This window comes from Zootoca vivipara, chromosome 8 (genome assembly GCF_963506605.1).
Source record: "Zootoca vivipara chromosome 8, rZooViv1.1, whole genome shotgun sequence".
Classification (NCBI taxonomy): Eukaryota; Metazoa; Chordata; class Lepidosauria; order Squamata; family Lacertidae; genus Zootoca; species Zootoca vivipara.
Genome location: NC_083283.1, coordinates 64,214,337 through 64,235,696, shown reverse-complemented (window position 1 = coordinate 64,235,696; position 21,360 = coordinate 64,214,337).

Below are 21,360 nucleotides of genomic sequence, written 5' to 3'. Positions count from 1 at the left end.
TCAGGTTTGAAAGGGCTTAACACAAAGAAAGACAATATTACATTATACTTATCTGAGCTGCTTATTCTTGTGTTTTCAGAGAGGATGTGACTAATTTCTCCAAGTAAAGAAAACCTTGGTGTTTTTTATAGTATCCATTATTTCTTCTATGTTTCGTTGTAGGCAACAACAACAACAACAACAACAACAACAACAGTTGTGTTCCAATATCCTTCGTGCTTTCTTGTTTTGAGAGATGTAACACCTATTCTGAATAGCAACTGCGATGGTGGTGGTGATGTTGATGATGTGTGTTTTTCTTGGGTGTGGGGAACCTGGATGTAAAGCCTTTACTATGATGCTCTCTGTAAGGTTTTGAGATGAGTCTCTTTCAGCCTTGCCACCCCAACAGAACAGTTGTGAGGATAAAATGCTGCTCAGATCTCATTTGGAGGCTGGTAGTAGAAGGACCTGCTGAACTGGTCAAACCAATTTCCTAGTCAAGAGGATGGCCAGTTAAGTACCCACATCTTCATACCTGAAGGGCTGGCTATGTTGTCATAGCAACAACCAAGCTGTAGCTCCCAGGGCCCACAAGATCTCTTCCAGAGGGTTTCCTCGACCCTTCAGAATAGATCTGCAGGGGATGTTTGGGGCTGCAGGAGAGAGGGGAAACTTGCAAGAACAAAATAGCTCAGTGGGGATACAAAGTTTGGTATCTTTCAGTTCTAGTCCAACATTGTAACCAGTAGAACATAATTTTAAATCAAGGGTGGGGAATCAGAAGACCAGACCACATTAACTTTGAGGCAACTTTCTGGGGGCCACACACCAGTGATGGGGAGGGCCAGAGAAAAAAGATGAGTGAAGCACTGGATATAAAGTTTACCTTTGTACAACACCTTTTTGTTGTGATCCATTTAGAGCTTTTGGGGTGCTGGTGTGGTGGGTGTGCTAAAAATGCAAGCAAAGAAGCAATAAATAAATTGTAAGCTAGCTATTTCAACGCACCATTTAGGGGATATCTTCTAATTCCTTGGAGCCTCTTGTATGAAGAGCATCTAATTATTCTGACCTGGATTACTATACAGTAGTTGCCTGCAATCCACAAACCAGTCAGGCTGGAGCACTTTACTGAAACTAATTTACATGCTAATGCTATAGGTGTTTTCTGGCTCCTAGGTCTTCCATGACAGAGTAGCATCACTATAATGCCAATATAATGCCATGTTTTGTGTTGTGTTGGTACAGTTGTTGGAAAACCACACTCCCAGTTTGGATATGTGCAGATTCAGCACATGTGGACCTACCTGTTCACTGAAAAGCAGAGGTACATTCAGACTCTTGGTTTTTACTTTCTCAGAAGTATGATGTCTCATTTTCTGAGGCATGGCACCTATCTGAAATATCGTTTCACCCAGCTTTTCTTGCAGCTACTCACAAAGGCACCTACACACAGCTGAGCAACCCTGCTTTCTCCTCATACAAAAAACAAAATAAAAATTCCTCTCATTCCCGCACAACCACATTAATATATAAGCACTCCTTCTCAGGGAGGTTACTCAGATCCACAACTCACAGAATTTCAGACATGTAATTAGATCATTTTTCTCTTCAGCACTGGTACATATGTACGGTACTACACAGTCTTTCTCCACTGCTTGTAGGTCTCTCCTCAGCAAAGAAACAAGACATAAATGTTAAGGAAGCTTTTTTCTACTAAAAAGCACAATTTAAAAATAAAACTTATTTGGTGATATGGCATTTGTTCAAGTTGTAGCATGGGTGTGAGATTAAATTTAATGAACCTGTGTCATAAAGGTAAAAAGGTAAAGGACCCCTGGATGGTTAAGTCCAGTCAAAGGCAACTATGGGGTTGCGGCGCTCATCTTGCTTTCAGGCCGAGGGAGCCGATGTTTGTCCACAGACAGCTTTCCGGGTCATGTGGCCAGCATGACTAAACTGCTTCTGGCACAATGGAACACCGTGGCGGAAACCAGAGCGCACGGAAACACAGTTTACTTTCCCGCCACAGCGGTACCTATTTATCTACTTGCACTGGAGTGCTTTCGAACTGCTAGGATGGCAGGAGCTGGGACAGAGCAACAGGAGCTCACCCCGTCGTGGGGATTCGAACCAGCGACCTTCTGATCAGCAAGCCCAAGAGGCTCAGTGGTTTACACCACACTGCCACCCGCTCCCCTACCAGAGAAGTTTATTTACTTGAGCTGCTGTTTTGTCTACTTGACATTGCCAGTGTGGTATACAGGCTGGAGCAGAGCTTTGTGTGATGAGGCTACCAGAAATCTTACCAAAAAACTCACAACAGACTCAAAATTTTGGTTTGGTTTTTGGCATTAATTTTGGCCACAACTTTATTTAAAATACAAATTAAAATCGAGTGTTGGCTTAGGCTTTTGCTTAACCCTTCGTCCTTCAATAAGAAGGACCTACATCTGCCCACTAGGACAGGACTCACTTCATCTGCCCTCTAGGGACAGGACTCAAAACATCTAACAGAAAGCGGTGGGTGGGAGGGAGATTCAAGACGCAGGCCAGAGTGGTGAAAACGAAAGGAATTTCCTATTTAATGGGGGCCTAACGCCCAATCCTATTATTCCTATTTAAATATCCCTGCCCCCATTATTCAGCAACTACTGTGGCCTAAAGCCCTAAACCAAACCCTGCATTAGATTTCTTCCCCGCCCTTCCACAACCCGCTCTATATTTAATGATATAAAGCGCTTTCCAAAATGTGCGTTGCGACACGTCAGTGTGTCTGCTACAGTGTGTAGGTGTGTTGCACGATCGCTCCCCGTGCTCCTCCGGGGCTGGAAAGGGGTTAGTTTAACCTCCAGCTTGTAAGTAAAACTGAATTACTGTGTTGCGAAATGATGCATGTCCAAAAAGTGTGTCACCAGCATGAAAAGTTTGGAAAGCTTTGGGCTAGAGAGTTTAACTAAGACTGGGGAGACTCATCTTCAGATTTCCACTCTGCCATAAAGCTCAGCATCACAGGGTTGTTGTGAGGAACCTTGTTTTCCATCTTAAGATCCCTGGAGGAATGGTGGAATACAAATGCAATAAATAGAAGCTTTTGTTTGGTTCTCATAACTAACATGTGAAGCTGGAGACTGCCGGTGACTTTTTCAGAGTTGAAGGTGGTTTGAAAGAGGGGTTGATGCTTGTGGTGTGTACTCTCATCCAACTTTTGTTTCTGGTAGAAAAAGCTTTTGTCTTATTTCCCAAGCCTACAAAATCTCTTTAAACCAGAGATGACAATGAGATGTTGGGAAATGGAACCACTCTCAAACTGCTTGCAGTTTCTTAAAAAAATACTGTATGTTCTTCTCCGCAGCCTGGGATTCCAGAGCGATCCTATGCACACTTTCCTGGAAGTAAGTCTCAATGACACAGTGTGACTTTACTGCTGTGTACACATACGGAGGGTTGAGTTGCCAGTCCTGTTACACTTACACATTTAAAAAATTGAGGTAACAAAAACAAGGAAGTTACTCAAAAAGTCGTAAGGAATTGGTAATGCACGCATCTGATTGTATGGGAAATATATGCAAATGTATTCTGCATATTATACAAATTAATTTTGAACTTCTTTATTTTAGATTCCTTGATCCTGTAATCCTAGGTAGCTTGATAGTAGGCTCTGATCTGAGATAATATTTCAAGCACGGTGCTATTTAACAAAAGGCTAAGGAAGAGTGTTCTCTCATGAAGCTGAGTAGCAAATAATGGACTACTGTACAAGTGCTTTTGTGCAAGTACAGAGAACACAGAAAACATTTAAGAATAGATTGTTATTTAGTTAGCATGGGAAATTAAGAGGCAAGATGCTTAACACTCAAGTGCAGCGCCAGCACTCAGACCAGGAATCATAGAATCGTGGAATCATAGAATCGTGGAAGGGACCATGAGGGTCATCTAGTCCAACCCCCTGTAATCTTTTCCCCAATGTGGGGCTCGAACCCATGACCCCAAGATTAAGAGTTTCATGCTCTACCACTATTTCTCCCTGCTCTTGGTCCCTCTTAAACACTTTTTCTGTCCATGCACTCTGAGATGTGTCTGGAGGCTGGATATAGCCTACCTTTTAATTTTTCACACTGCCTTGATCAAGCGTCACTCTTGGACATTGCGGGAAATTGAAAGATGGCTAAACACCAATGTAATATCATCATTACATTATTATTACTTTATACCACGGCAAGCTTTCAACGCAAGCTCCATTAATTTCAACGCAAAGGAAATGCAATGCAAACTGGGGCGGACGGGAGGAGAGAGACATCAATTACATATTGTTTGCAGATTGAAAAAAACAACAGCATAGGCTGATTGTATTTTCTGGATTGATTTCTGTTCTGCATATGGAAAGAATGAGTGAGCACCAGCCATTTCTGCCCCTGTTTCCAGGTTCTAGTGTTTTGTGAGAGGAACGTCTTCCTGTCCACTTTCTCTATACCATGCATAATTTTAGATAGCTAATTCACATCCCTGCCGTTCTTTCCTTTTCTTCTGAATTAACAAGTCCCAAATGTTACGGCCTTCCCCCACAAAGGAATAGTAGATGGTTGATCTCTTAAAAGCGGGGGGGGGGGGAGAGACAGTCATGTTTCAATTGGCAGTCCATTCAGATTATTCTTTTACAGTCGTACTTTGGAAGTTGCATGGAATCCGTTCCGGAAGTCCATTCAACTTCCAAAATGTTCAGAAACCCAAGTGCAGCTTCTGATTGGCTGCAGGAAGCTCCTGTAGCCAATCAGAAGCTGCGGAAGCCCCGTTGGATGTTCAGGTTCCAAAAGAATGTTCACAAACCGGAACAATCACTTCCTGGTTTGCGGCGTCCAAGAGCCAAAACATCTGAGTTCCAAGGCGTTCGGGATACAAGGTACGACTGTATTTATTTTTTTGCTAAAATAAAAGCACCAGCATTCTGAGTTCCTGAAGGTGTATCTAATTCTTTTCCTACATGCAGACTGGTTGGACACAGAGGAATGGTGGGAGGAACCAGCTGGGGAGGAGGGAGGTACAGATGAATCCGGCTGCTGAAAAGGCATGGGTCTCTCTCCCTCCTGCTACAATGAGCTCCCCTCTCCCCAGTCTCCCAGAACCAGGAGAGGCATGAAGAGGGTGGAGAAGAAGTTAGCTTCATGCAGATGCCGTCTCAGATTGCTTGGGGGAAACCCTGGAGAGGAGAGGACTTAGGCAGTTGTGGGGAGGCAAGGACCTTCAGTCTCAGCAATTGTTTCATGGGGGCAAAACCTGCCAGAGACAAGTTGCTGTGCTCATTAGGCTTGACACTCCTGTGCAGATCCTATCCTTGCTGATAAAGAGTTACCTCCAACTACCGGTAACTCGGTATGATTAACTGCTGGCTCGCTTCTGTCACACAATATTTGTGGATTTAGGGGTCCAGCTAAAGATTGATTAAAATATTTTATGTAACAGTTGCATTATTTGTTGGCACTTTAAAAAAAAGATAATTGCAGTAAGTTCACTGCCACCACCCCATGAAACCAAAACCTCCTAGTTTAAAGTACCAATAGTCAGCAAAGGAAGAGAATCAGGAATTCAATGCAGCAAAATAATACTCTATGAACTAAATAAATGCCCAGGCTTTGTAGACCTCATTTTGTATTTATTTGCCACCAACCTGTGCATTATTCCATTCCACCATGGACAACATGAGGAGCAAGGGCAGAGTCAAAGGCGCAGCTGGATAACAAAGTACAAAGGTCTCAATCCTGCAACCACTTAATAGCTAATTCACCATAACGGAGCTGAATAATTAATTAAAGCTAATGGTGTGTATGCCATGAGTAATGATACAATTAAAAGGTATAGCAGAGGCCCAGACAACACCAGTTGCAGAAGTTATACCTGCAATTCTATATACTGTATACAGACTGCACAGAAGCTGCTATTTATTAACATTCAGTGGAAAGGCGGTGGTGGAGGATCATGGGTAGCTTGAACCCTGACAAGTATTGGTCAGGCCTGGGTGAAGTTTGTGAAGGGAGAAATAAAGCGCTGGCAAGCTGTGAGTCATAGCTGTCAAGTTCTCCCTTTTTTTAAGGGAAATTCCCTTATGCTGAATAGGCTTCCTCGCCTCGCGGGAAAAGGGAAAATTTGACAGCTATGCTGAGAGTTCCTCTGGAGGCCTCCCAAAGCCCAGTGACAAAAATAGAGATGAAAAGGGGACAACAAGTCAAGAGAAATACCTGGGGAGAAGCAGTGCTCATGAGAAGATCAAGTTGACTACCCAGAATTGTAGATTTGAAATACTCTTCTCAGTTTTCCTAAAAAGAACAAGGGCTTTTCCTAAAACAAAGGAGATGAAGTGTTATGTAGAATGCTAGCTGGATTTTAATTTTTTTTGCCATGAGTGATGAATGCAAAGATACGTGAGGTGCAAAAGTAGGACTGCCATACATCTGGAATCTGTCCTCCAAGAATAGCATCTAGTGGATTTTCTGGAAATCAATCGGCCAAAATGTCCAGGACATGGGTTGCCATACACCCGGAAGTGTAGGGTTTTTTTTTTTAATGAATTTCCTTTAAAATACCTCAACAACTTTTTTTTACTTTTTTTAAGATTTAGCAAAAAAAAAAGCAGCTCAATAACAAGGAGGCTTTCCATGTGCATCTTTTGAGGAGAGGTTCCTAGTCCGAATGGGTATGGACATGTTTACCTGTGAGTGAGTTGCACATTGTCCCTAGAGCTCTGGATTACTAGTTAATGGGTGTGCCCTGGTGATTTGGTTGCATTAGGAAACAAGCACAGATTAAGGCATATGCTCATTCCAGAGGTTCCAGGCCTGCTCCTATGATACATGTTAATGGAGTTCAGCCATGGTACGTCTGCTGTTTTCTTGCCCTGGATGACTAAGCCTCAGCTGACTCTACCTTTCCTAGGTCTAGGTGCTTAGGTCAATACTTAAAATGGAGTGAGTGTATTGTCTTGGTAACTATGTGGTTGTCATCCCCCCCCCTCTTAAAACAAGCATGTTTTACTAAAAATAATGGCAGCAGATGTCCTTCCTCTCACATAAGAAAGAAAGACAAAAAGTATGGCGGCCCTTGTAACACATCATAAATCGAATGCTTCAGTATGTCCCCTAAAAGATCACCCCTGTAACAGAAGTCATGGCCACTCTTAGCAAAAGAACAGACCCTCCAAGGGCCCCTATTTTCCACGGACAGTCCCAGATTTGCAGAAGCTGTCCCAGTTTCTGATTTGATCTTGGAATGTCCCATTGGAGAAATGTTGGAGGGTATAGAGTTATGTGACCCCCGAGCCAAGGAGATAAGACAACCCTTAGAAGACATCTGAAGGGGCTTCCGGTTGACCGCGCCATCTTTGCTCAGACGGGGGTCCGATCAGCGGAGCGGACCTCGGCGCTTCAGAGGTGGAGGGAATTGCTCCAGCAAAGCAAAACCTCCTTAAAAGCCCCAAATCGAGCTTTTTGGGGACGGATTTTGCCTGGCGGCGCCAAAAGCGGGCTCTCTCCTCCCCGGATCGGCTTTGTTTAAGCCCCCGAGAGCGAGGAGGTGAACCGCGGCGGACAGGCTGACACTGCTGCTCTGAGAGCGCGAAGCTGCGAGTCTGGGAAGTGGAGGCAGCCAATTCTTCCAAGAATAATTAGCAAATGAATAGACTGTGAGTAATTTGGATTGTTTGGAATTTAAATTAAGGCAATTTGGATTTGGGAGAGAGGGGGAAAAGAGTAAGCCACCCCCCCCCACGGTAACATAAGAGACAGTAAACAGAAACCCGAAGCCGTAAACAGAAGATCTTAACTTAAAAGGATCCCTCAAAGGCATCAAAGAGAATCTCCCCTAAATGCAGGGTGAAAGGGGAGAGAGACTGTGGTTGTGAGTGCCCTGCAGCAAGAGGTAAAGACTAAGAAAAACCTTTCTTTTCCTCGGGAGCCGGCAGCCCAGACAACCCAGTGAGTTGATCAGGATTTATAAGTCAATTTTTATTTCACTGTATTTCTGAACTTTGTGGAAATTCTTTTTTGGTTTAAATGTTTGTGAAATGTGAGTTCGAACTTTATTGTCAATAAGACTTGAAGAATGCAGCCAGCTTGTTAAAATGGAGTCGAGAAAATAAACTGTGATCATATTCCACCCCACGTGACAAGTTTCGACCTTGGCAGGATTGAACTATGTCAACAAAAAAGTGTTCCCCTGAGTTCCAGCGGTCTGTTTTGACCTTAATGTGGGAAACAAGAATAGAACTATGTCAAGAGGAGACAAAACGGCAAGAGTTACAGCAACAATTTCAGATGGTGATGGCAGAATATGATTTTCTAGAAGATGAAGCTTTTGAAACTGAAAAAGATGAATGTGAGAATGACAATGATGGTGACTGTGATTTGGAAGAAAAAGATGAAGATGAGGACTGTGATGATTCAACACAAAATGAAGCACACCACGAAAAAAATGATGACTTTACTCTACAAAAAGTTGGATGGAGTGCCCTGCATTTGAGGGGGGCATGATTGGTATTACTGGAACTCCAGAACACCCACAGGGAAGAAGGAAAAAATATGCAGAGAAGAGAAGAAATTCAGGGGTCTTGTATGGTGGCCTGGATGGCAAAAGACTATAAACAGGGAGTGGGGTGAAGGGAAAGTGATGTTGTGATTATAAGGACAGATTAACAGGTTTATAACTGGTCTGCTGATTATGGAATTTGCTGGATTGGGGGGGTGGAGCCGGTAATCGGGGATGTAAGGTTAAATTGAGAATAGTTATAGTTTTAAAAGTGAATGGATTTTGGAAAAATGTGAAAATATGGAGGCTTATAGAGGGAGTAAAAATTAGGCACGGGAAAATAAAATGGGAGTTTGATTTTTCAGTGATTTGAACATTAGGTGAAAATGATAATAATTGATTTATAAGTTGTATAAGATATAAAGGTGTATTTTTATAAAGTAAGAAACTGTTAAAGATGATAAAAAAGGGATGAAAACCGGGGAAGGAGGGGGGAGGGGAAGCCCACAAAATATGGTTTTACAATTATGAATGTAAGAAATTTTTTTTCTGTTTTGTACTGTTCTTTTTCTCTTTTTTTGCTCTTTCTTTTTTCTCTTTTTTCCTATTTTAATTTTTTTCTTTTTTTGGTATGACAATAGATGGTTGGATGGATGTCCTCCTGCGTACTGCCCTGGTTTGCTGGAGCTCCCTGGTGGCAGGGGGGGGCTTTGGGGTCAGGGGAGGGGGAGGAGGACAGAAACCCAAGCATAAAATGGACCATCTCTGACTATTCACCTACATGAGATACTTCTGTGGCAGGGGAGGATCCATGTGGGTGGGTGGGAAGGAGGTGGAAAAGGTGTTTATGTATGTACCGTTTCCTTTTTTTTGCTGTTTGTAAAATTAATAAAAAGTATGTTTAAAAAAAAATAGAAGACATCTGAAGGCAGCCCTGTGTAGGGAGGTTTTTTAATGTTTAACATTTAATTATGTTTTCATGTAAGTTGCAAGCTGTCCAGAGTGGCTAGGGCAACCCAGTCAGATGGGTGAGGTACAAATAATAAAATTATCATCATCATCATCATGGAATAGGACGTCCCAATTTTCATCAGAGAAATATTGGAGGATCTGAAAGTATGCCCCACCATCCAGTTTCATGTAAGGAGTCTGCTGCAATAAACTTTCTTTAGTTCCTTGCAAATTATATTCATGCAAATGATCGTTGCAAATGATATTTGCAGCAACATGTTTGAATCAGTAACCGTATGAAAACATTTATTTCTCTCTCTTTCTCATGCAACTTGTCCCTTCTGTATTTGAGAGCTAGACAAGTACACAGCCCAGCCTGGGTGAGTAGGTTAGCATGGGAGTAGAAGAAAGCATAAAGAAGGCAATAGGTTCCGGAACAACTCAGAAGTTCTTGTTAAAAGAAGACGCACTTAAGTGATAAGTTTCATCAAGGGTTCCTGGTATTTGATGGTGAGCTTTCTCAATTGCAAAAGATAACAGTAGGTGAGTGGGAGACTTACTTGGCTCTGTAAGAGTTGTGGAGAAGAGTGGTACTTCTTTTCATTGCAGCTGTCTTAGGAGTGCTAAAACTCCAGATGTGGCTGCTTGCCCCTTTGTTGCCCATGAGGAGAGACTATGGGCTCACCAAACGTCCACTTGACCTTCTACATTCCCATGGGAAAACCCACTGTTTACTGCTCAATCAGAGCAAACGTCAATGGGGTTTGCTCCGGATTAACGTCTGCTCGAATTTAGCACTAAAGAGTGGGTTTTCTGGGGGAAAGCTGGGGGGGGGGGCGCAAAGGCATAAGTACTCAGACCCATGCCTAGAAAGCATGAGACAAGCAGAAGTGTGAATGGTCACCGAAACTGACATTTTGCTCCACTAGGATTTTTTGAAAAGTATCCTGCTGCCTATGTGGGTCATTGCTGTGCGTGAAAAGAGACTTTCTACAAAAAGATCCGCTTAATAAGTGTGCATCTTTCATGGACAGCTTTAATTGCTGTCCATGAAGACTGAGAAGCTATCATTTTGCTCCTCTGGAATATCCTGATTGGTACCCTATTATTTACATAGCAGGGAGTTTGTTCTTCTGTCTTGTATTTCTAGTGTGGAAGGCTTACCATGGGCTGACTAACCATTGTGTGTTCAACACTATTAGGTAACAAAGGAACATTTGTGCACTTTCTGAGGCTCCAGTACCCAAGGAGTGCTTGATATTTGTTTGCACCATAAAAATGATATAATACTCAGGACCAGAAGACAGGGAATACAAATGGTGGCATTTTACATAGCAATGTTTTCAGGTTCCCAGTTGTTCTCTGTGCTCCATCATCAAGCCTCCAAAATAGTTGTGACCCGGTATAGCCATGAATATCTGCAGTTCTTTCAAATGCCATAAAACTTGCAGCAAGGTGGGGGAGGAAGTAACCATCTGTTTCAGAAATTGCCTATATGGTTTGATTTAAATTTTAAGACACAGAATCGTAGAATTGTAGCGTTGGAAAGGACCCTGGTATTTATTTACAGAAGCTTCCTAATCATCACAGATGAGCAGATCAAATGGCATCATTTGAAATGTTTTGGGAATGATACATTTTTGGCTATGTGGCTATTCTGCCCCTTGCCCCCGGCCGATATATTTTACAGCTGAGAATCTTCGTTGCCTTGCCATAATTCCAGCGATGATGGTGGAACAATGTCATGCTTCTCTAAATTAATGTAGCATTACCTGAAGGCAATGAAGCAGCTGAGTACGGCTGATTGAACATCCTCTCTGAGTTTATCATGGGAGAAAGTGCTTTTGAATGGCACAAAAATATTACCAGATTAAATACCCAGTTTACCATGAAGGTAATGAATAGAAAGAGTGGTTAGGCAGGATTGCATCTTAGGTTTTTTTCATGATTGATTCTTTAAATGGGGAAAATGGCAACTTAAAGAAAATAGACACTTAGTCAGATGTTGACAAGCTTGACACAGGGATTACAAACCCAAGCATGGCTCAACTGCAAGTTTCCTGCATAAGGGTAAGCCCAGTGTGAATGGGACCATTAGCTAGAAGGCACAAATGGCTGCTAGACAGGACTATGTTTGAAATATATAAGATTTGTACCTGATCTAGACATTCAACAATCCAACTCAATACGTAGTGTAATGTTGGAAAATGTTGATCACTTCTCCTACCTGGGCAGTTATCTTTCTACAAGGGCCGACATTGATGCCGAAATTCAGCATCGCCTGAGCTCTGCAAGTGCAGCTTTCTCCCGACTGAAGTGCAGAGTGTTTGAGGACCAGGACATTTGCAGGCAAACCAAAATGCTTGTTTACAAAGCTATTGTACTATCATCCTTACTGTATGCTTGTGAAACATGGACCACTTATAAACGCCATCTCCAGCTCCTTGAAATATTCCATCAACGGTGTTTACATATCACCTGGGAAGACAGGCAAACTAATGCCAGTGTATTGGAAGAAGCAAAGATTACCAGTGTCGAAGCAATGATTCTTCAACATCAACTTCGTTGGACTGGTCATATTGTGTGGATGCCTGATTATCGTCTCCCAAAGCAACTACTCTATTCCAAACTTTAAAATAGTAAGTGTAATGCTGGTGGTCAACAAAAGAGTTCAAAGATTCTCTCAAGGCAAATCTAAAAAATGTAGTATAAACACCGACAACTGGGAAACACTGGCCTGCGAGCACTCAATTGGAGAACAGCCTTTACCAAAGCTGTCAAGGGCTTTGAAGACGCTCGAACTCAGGATGAAAGGGAGAAACGTGCTAAGAGGGAGGCACGTTTGGCAAACCCTCACCATGAACAACTCCCACCCAGAAACCTATGTCTCCACTGTGGAAGGACGTGTGGATCCAGAATTGGCCTCCACAGTCACTTATGGACTCACTGTTAAGACCGCGTTCATGGAAGACAATCTTACTCGGCTACGAGTGATTGCCAAAGAAGAAGAAGAAGAGACATGCAACAGATTGTAATGTCATATGAGGTGGAAGAGCCCTGAGGCAGAAAAACAGACTGTACCGGTATAATACCAGACCAGGTGTGGAATTACCTATATCAATGATACTCTGCATTTTGGGAGGGGGGAGGGGGACCTTGCAAATAGAAAACTATTTCATTCATACATCCATCCATCCATACATACATACCCCCCTTTTTCTCCAAGGAGCTCAAGGTGGCCTACATGGTTCTCCCCTACCTCATTAAATCCTCACAACAACCGTGTGATGTAGGTTAGACTTAGAGGCAGTGAATGATTGGCTCAAAGTCATCCAGTGAGCTTCATTGCTGAGTGGGGATTTAAGTCCCGGTCTTCCACGTCCAAGCCTAACCAATCTGACCACTGTCCTCAAACTAGAAGTGTTCTAATTCATGTGCTAGGGTTGTTGTTGTTGTTATTTTTTAAAAGTAAGGGTTTTGTTGGAGGCAGCATTCAAAGGTAGAATCCTGCGACTGCATCTGAATTAGGGCAGTCCATCGGACCACACATAGGTTATATCACCTCAACCTACTTCTTCTGTGTACCAGAGGGAGTTTAATCTCCTGATCTCCACTGCCTATCTAAGCCAGCTTAGTCAGTTCCTTAGCTCTGAGGACATACCGATCAGGAAGCATGACAAGATCTTTCTTGCTTCTCCCAAACAAGATCTGAATAGCAAAAGCAAAATCTTGCCTTCACACAGATGTAACTAAGTCTGCAGCACACCTAGTGACTACAAAAAAGATACCTATATTCACTTGCATACTTGTTTACACTTGCAGTGGCCAGATGATGTTAAGAAAGATTGGGTGCTGAGTTTCAATGACTGAAGAGCTGTTTAATTATAATTAGAAGTAAATATAGGGTTCCTGATTCATCCTAGGCAAAACTAGATTCATTGGTAGTATTCATGCAGAGTGTTTTGTTTTATGTTACAAGATAGATTTTTTTAAAAAATAATAATAATAGGGATAGCTTTTTTAAAAATAGGGTTAAGAACTATGATTAAGGTTATTTCCTATGTCTTATAGAGCATCAGTAGATTTCATATTTTCATAGGATACTGCAATAGTTAAGGACTGGGTTTTCAAAGGAATCATATTAGTATTTTATAGATATATTTCTATACAGTAGTACCTCGACATCCAAATGCCTCAACTTCCAAAGGTTTTGACTTACGAAGTCGGCAAACCCGGAAGTATTTTCGCCGCGCGCACGGTCTGCACATGCGCAAAGCCCAAAATCACGCTTTGCGCATGCGCAAAATGGACGCTTCAACATCCGAAGGTTTCGACTTACGAAGAGCGCCGCAGAACGCATCGCCTTCGTAAGTCGAGGTATTACTGTTGTAAGATAAATTATAATGGATAATTTATTATGAGGTGCTTGTGTACATGTACAAATTATAGGTATTATATGTGGCTCTGGGTTGTGTCTAACTATATCCTACTTTAAGCGCACCCACCCAAATAAATGAACATGAGTCAGTCATGATTAACAAGTTGATTGATTTCAGTAGGTCCGCTCTGAGTATTACCTGGTTCGATTCAGCTGCCTATATTTTTTCCTTCGCTTGAGAAAGGAGTTGAGGGTTTACTCAATCGAGTAAACATGTTTACTTAGTAAGCTCAATGGGGCTTACTCTGTAGTAAGTGCGCTTAGGGCTACACTGTTAGGCTGCTTTTGTTAAAAAACAAAAGCACTAACTAACACTTAACCATTGCCAGGAAGAATCTTGCTCCATTGTCATGAGTGGTTTGGCGTTAAATATGACATATCCAACACTTGAAGAAACTGTTCACCTCTGATGTGCAGTAAAATATATGTCTAGAATTTATGGTCCTATCACTCAACCACTGGTCCACCTAATACTTGGACATTTCATATCAGCAACTTCAAACTCAATCAGCCTGCCAAAGAAATGCTTCTTGTCTCATGTAATGTTCTATTACTTCCCTCCTCCCAAATCCTTCCTGAAGGCTTGGCAGCTTTGCTTGAAGTTCTGTGCTGTGTTACCCAGAAAACTATTCCACAGCAGATAATGTTGGATGAATAGGTCAAATGGGTCTTGACATTTTCTTACAGGCATCTTAACATCTCTGATATTATCTTACTGTTATTTTTATTTTCTCTGTGATCTCTGTAGAGAAGGACTTTTACCTTATTGTATTGTATTGTATTGTATTGTATTGTATTGTATTGTATTGTATTGTATTGTATTGTATTGTATTGTATTACAGTGGTACCTCGGGTTAAGTACTTAATTGGTTCCAGGGTGCCATTCGCACCCCAAAAAGTATGTAATCCGAGTGGCGATAGCGCGTGTGCACGAACCGCCAATAGAGCACTTCTGTGCATGCACGAACCGCGCAGATCGCTTCTGCCGCATGCGCATGGCACAGAACCCAGAAGTAAACACTTCCAGGTCCGCAGAGTACTGAAACCGAGGTATGACTGTATAACAAATTCTATACCACCCTTCATCTGAGGATCACGTGGCGGTTTACAAAATAAAAACAAAAAAATGCAGAGATTTGCAAAAAACGAAAACAAACACACACAAAAACCACCCACAAAACTACAAAAAATATATTTGTGCAGCAGGGAAGCCATTTAGCATGGAAAAATTTGATAAAAGATTTCCTGGTTTTCCAAACACTTTTTGCGTTGCAATACATTTAATCCCACCAGATGGTTAGAAGATTGGGATTGGGGTGTGCAGCATCAGCTACGAATAATGTTTGCACAATATATGCTACATAAAGGTAAAGGGACCCCTGACAGTTAAGTCCAGTCATGAATGACTCTGGGGTTGCGGTGCTCATCTTGCTTTACAGGCCGAGGGAGTCGGTGTTTGTCCACAGACAGTTTTCCGAGTCTTGTGGCCAGCATCACCAAACCACTTCTGGTGCAACGGAACATCGTGACGGAAACCAGAGCACCCAGAAACGCCGTTTACCCTCCTGCCCGGAGCAGTACCTATTAATCTACTTGCACTTTTGGCGTGCTTTCAAACTACTAGGTTGGCAGGAGCTAGAACTGAGCAACGGGAGCTCACCCCGTCGCGGGGATTCGAACCGCCAACCTTCTGATCGGCAAGCCCAAAGGCTCGGTGATTTATACCACAGCGCCACCCGCGTCCTGGACATATGTGGTACATATCATGACACAATTGAAAGGTAGGAAAACAGTAGTGCCAGCAGGAAGGGTGGAACGAGATTGCAGCCCCACTATCCTCACATTAGGAAATCTAGAGCCCTGGTAGACTTCCAGCTAGTCTGGTGCCTGTGCACGCTTATTCAAACTTAAACCAAGTGCAGTGAAACTTGTTCCTTAGTATGCACAGGAGACCAGTATTAGCACCCCCAAAATAATAGGTATGTCAACCCATTAAATAATTTTAATTGGTTAAGAAGCAGCCTTTTAATCAATTAATGCATTGAACTCTAGATAGATAGATAGATAGATAGATAGATAGATAGATGATAGATAGATAGATGATAGATAGATAGATAGATAGATAGATAGATAGATAGATAGATAGATATAGATGTAACACCAAAAGGTTAAACACTGGTAACTTCTTAACATACTTCTTAACATTCTGCCTGCCCCTCAGAACTGGGCTGGGCCTCGGCATCCACAGCCTCTCCTCTTCCTCACCTGCAGCAGCTACAAGCTGCCCAAGGGAAGAGGCTGGCAGTGGCGGCCATGGAAAGGCCTTGAAGAGGCAACAGGATTCTCCCTCGCAGCCGCCATCTTGGGACAAGCTCCGGCTCATCCTCCTCACCGAGCTCGGCAATGGTGGCACTGGGGGGAAAATAAGGACATTCTGGGATCAAATCAGAAGCCAGGATGGCTTTTGGAATTCTGCAACTGTCTATGGAAAATTGGGACACTTGGAGGGCATGAAATTAAAAATCTGAGTTTCAACAAATAAAAAATTAGTATTGAATTTTTGTAAAAAAAAAAATTCTAGAGGGGTCCATTTCAAGCCTTCCTAAATGTGATGCCCTTTTTTCTGCTATGACTACTGAGATCCTAAAGCATGAGTAGGCAAACTAAGGCCCGGGGGGCGGATCCGGCCCAATCGCCTTCTAAATCCGGCTCATGGACGATCCGGGATCAGCATGTTTTTACATGTACCCTTTTATTTAAAATGCATCTCTGGGTTATTTGTGAGGCATAGGAATTTGTTTATTTATTTTTCTTCAAAATATAGTCTGCCCCCCCCACAAGGTCTGAGGGACAGTGGACCGGCCCCCTGATGAGAAAGTTTGCTGACCCCTGTCCTAAAGGTTTTGATACAGATTCTCCCATCTTCCGACTAGATTCTACATGGCCGTGCGCTATTTCTGTTGCTGCAGATTCTAGATACTGACATGGATAACATGACTTGTACAGCACCAAGTCAATGTCTTTATAGAATAATCTGCTAAGCACAGCAGTGCCATTCAACAAGTACTGTAATGCATTTTTCCATTGAATGAACTGATTTAGCTTCCAGCTGTTTAGTATTTATTATTTGTTTGATAGATACGGAGCCATCAATGTAAATTCAGAGTAAGAACAAAAGCCTTGGTGACTAGGTTGTATCAAAAGCTTCAAGTAAATGGTGGGCTTGCAGCATTAATTGATTAATTGACTTGATAATTTAGTTTTTTTAAAATTTCCTCGATTAAAAAAACACGGCTCTGGTTAATCAGGCAAGTCACTGAACCAACCTGCATTAATGAGGAGGTTTGCTCTTTTCTTTGTGGCTAGCAGTTTGGCTGGCCTGCTCACTAGTGGCAGACCAAACGTGTTTTAGTGCCTCATTTGCTAAAATAAATAAATGAATAAATAACAGCTATTTTGGAATGTTTCCAGCTTAACCTACTGCATGAGAACTAGGAATCCAAGAATCAACACTGAAAGTGAAAAAACTGTTCCAAAACAATCCTCACCTAATCAGGCTAAATTAAACACAGATTTGTGAAAAGCCAGTACTGTATGTCCTATTAAAAAGAAGGAAATAAACCACCTGGCTGGTATTATGGATAGTTACTGACTTGAATCCTGTCAGCACTATAGGCAATCTACAATAGAAGAAAGTATTTCTGCCTGTGGCAATCTAGTCAGATATATATTAAGCAGAAGAAAAAATAGAAAATATAGGTCTGAATTGATTCTCGGACTCAAAACAGAAAACAAAAGATATGTTTCAGTGTCATTGGACAAATAAGCCGACCCATTATCTTGGCATAAGATTAACCTCAGAAACACAAGACTTATTTAAGAATAATGATGAGATTTTGTTTAAGGACTGCTTCTCCCTTCTATTAGAATGGCAGGAGTTCCCTTTATCTTTTTCGGGTAGAATTGCTACAGTAAAAATGATTGTATTATCAAATATTAACTTCTTATTTAAGCATCTATCGATCAAAATAACTTCCTCATTATTAAATAAAGGGCAACAATTGATATTAAAATTTATTTGGCAAAAAAGAGAGACTAAAGGCTAAGATTTTGTATGATGGGGGGGGGTGGAAAGGAAAAATAGGAAGACTTCGTTTCCTAAACTTAAGCCTACTTTACATTTCTGTGATTAACTCGATAATAGATTGGACTATAAATCTGTATGAAGGCATATCAAAATTTGAACAAAATCTGATTAATCTTGCTACACAATTTATTATAGCGAGAACATGAAATTAGATCTTCTTTCCTCAAAGTCAAGTTTTTATTATCTGATATAATGAATATTTGGGATCACTTTAAAAGATTCCTCAGTCCAAACCCTTCACCTTTAGAGTCAATCATAGGCGCAATCATAAAAGGAGCAAGAAGCAGGTTTAAAATGTTAAAATCAAGCAACTTGTTCAGGATTCAGGAACTAGAAAAAGAGGGATGTATGATTTCATACTCAGAAATTAGAAGACAAATGCAGAAAAGTAATATTTGTAGTCTGAATATTTTCAAATCTGCACTAAGGTGCAATAACTTGTTCGAAGGCACACTTATGGGAGAGAAACACCTGAGTTTGAGAAGTTGGTGGTAACAAAAGAAAAACACCAGATAATTGCAAAAATATACCATTTATTACTCAGATATTACACAGAGCAGGAACAAGTTAAAGATTACATGATGAGATGCCTTCTGAATATCGGAGAAAATATATCTATGAATGTATGAGGGAAATTATGGTTGACAGAAGTTCTCCTTGAACTCAGAAATCAGAGAAGACTTATGAAATTATGAAAAGGTGGTATATCACACCTACAAAAATAAATAAGATCAACAAGGACTATACTGACATGCTGGAAATACAAAAAAGAGAAATATTTCTTTCATATGTGGTAGAAAAGCCCCTTGGCAAAAAAAAGGGGGGGGGACAAATTTAGTTCCATTTGCAGAGAGCTTTTGGTTGTGAATTCCCAATATACCTGGCGGTATTTGTATTAAATTATTTAGAGGGTTCAGTAAGGTAATGACATGCAGAATTAACTTCATATTTGCTGACAGATGCAAGAGTTGTATATGCGGGAAAGCAGAGAACCATCATAGTGCCATTTGTCAAAGAATAGTATTATAAAATATGGGAATAGACATCAATGGCAAAACCAATGTACTAAATTAAATTTAAGGAGCAAAACTATAGATAATGGGTTGTTGTTTTTTATTGGTAGAGTAGGTGAGTCGGTCATCATACAAGATATGGGGCAATTCCAGGAATACCACATGGATTAACAACTTTCTGAAGCAATGTTGTTGGAATTGTGTTGCTCCTTTGTTATAGCATCCTTTATTTTTATTACCTGATTTGTATCTTATCGTGTGTTATTCAACAAGATGGATATTTGAAAACTTTAATAATAAAAAAGACAATTCTGGCTTGATATAAAATACATGCTGCTCAAGTTATGAGCACAAAAGTAGAACTATTATGAAACAAATGGAGTACACAGATGAGGATTTATGAGAAAACATAAAGACTTAAAAGCTGGTGCTGTTAAGCCTGATAGGTGTCATTCTAGTCAATCATGGTCACCTTGGGGGTAACTACCGTACTGTACTCCCTGAACAGATAGCAACTTTAAGTTCTGCAGTGTAAGGAGATGGCAAGACTGCTGGGAAGAATTGGAGGAGGTAGCAGAAGATTAGAGAGTATCTGTCAACCTTATGGCTTTAATTCCTGAGTGGCATGAAAGGCATTCTAGCCAAGTATTTTGCAGCTAAGTATTAATAAAGCATTTCTGAAGGCTAAATTGATAAGCAACTTAGTAAGTATCACAAGATTACAGATTGCTTCCAACAGAAATTCTCCTTACAGAAAAACCTGGTCTGGATGACAACAAACTGCAACAAGACATTATCATATGGTGGCATTTGTACAGTGCTAGATATTCTAAAAATGAAATACATTGTTGAACAAATTTTGTGAAAGCAGGCTTTCTTAAAGGGAGTGGAAAAAGATAGAGAACGTGCTTAGAGTACTGCAACCTTGTCTTGAAGTGTCAAGAGCTGCTTGAAGGTAAAAAATATGTTCCTCCGTGTTGTGGTTTCTCTGTACTGTAGCTCATTTATCAAATGGTTTGAAAAGTTCTAACAGTCATCCAGGATATATTAGCAGTGCTGATGGATGACTTGAGAGAAGATGAGCTTGGGAGATCTTTAAAAATATGAAGCAACTGGTCTTGACCCAAGTATCAAGATACTGCAACGCTTCCAGCAGGCTTGTGGTTGCATCTCATGAACAACACAGATGCGCCAATGCAAAAGGCCAAGTTGGTCAACCAGACTGTTTTCCAGCTAAAATAGAGAACTATTTTTCTAGAACTGCAATTTCTGATCCAGAAGCAGACTACAAAGCTGCTGAAACTTCTACACCTTCCACACCTGATGCAGCAAATATTGCATATGCATTACTAAGTGAAATTCAAGAGTATGCCAGATAGCAGGTCAATAACTTTGCTGACCTCCTCGTCTGGTAGCAGACAAATTAACTACTTGCAAGTTTGGCGAGAAAAAGAAGTTGTAATCAAACTATTTCAATGGCTTGAGAGAACATTCAGTGCAGCAGGAATCACTGTCAATAAGCTTTGCCCATCTATAAACTTGGATAATGTTTTTTGCTTGTTTTCTTTTCTGGTAAATATGCCAAGAGGTTAAAAAAAATATTTTATTTCTTATAATCTTTATTTTGTTATGTGCAAATGTATGTGATGTATGTGAACTGAAATTCTATTCATCGACTTAATTTGGAGTTCAGCCCTAGCCTAAGCATCTCTTGATGTTGCTCTCTTTGCATATCTGGCTTTGTATCTGCCTATGTTTTTCCTTAATTGAATGGAAGACAGGCTTTTAGTCAATCATTTTAAAGGCAATATTTAATCATTTTTTCTTCAGGAGGTGAAGAAATTTGCCAAGAAACCATTTATGAATTCTCCCCCAGTTGTATGCAATTTCTCATATTCAAATGCTCCAGAAGTCTCCGCAAGCAGCCACAATAATGGTAAGCATAACCACAGACTTTCGAAGCTGTTGTAATATAAAGTTTACATAAAATACTGAAGGTACTAAAAATGAAGTAAGCTGGGAACACGAAACCGTTACTGGAAATTAGGACAGAACTGGAAGATGCATATATGACAGTGAATCTGGTATTGTTAAGGAATGGATAGATAGATAAATAAATAAATAAATAAATGTATATAATAAATGCAAAGAGGCTTACAGTGCAGTCCTAACCATACCTATTCATAATTAAGACCTATTGAATTCAATGTGACGTACTTACTAGTAAGTGAGGTTAGGATTGCAGTCTCAGTGTGTTGATGGATGGGATATGAATGGAAAAATTTAAAAGGTAAAACAAGATGGAGAAGTACATC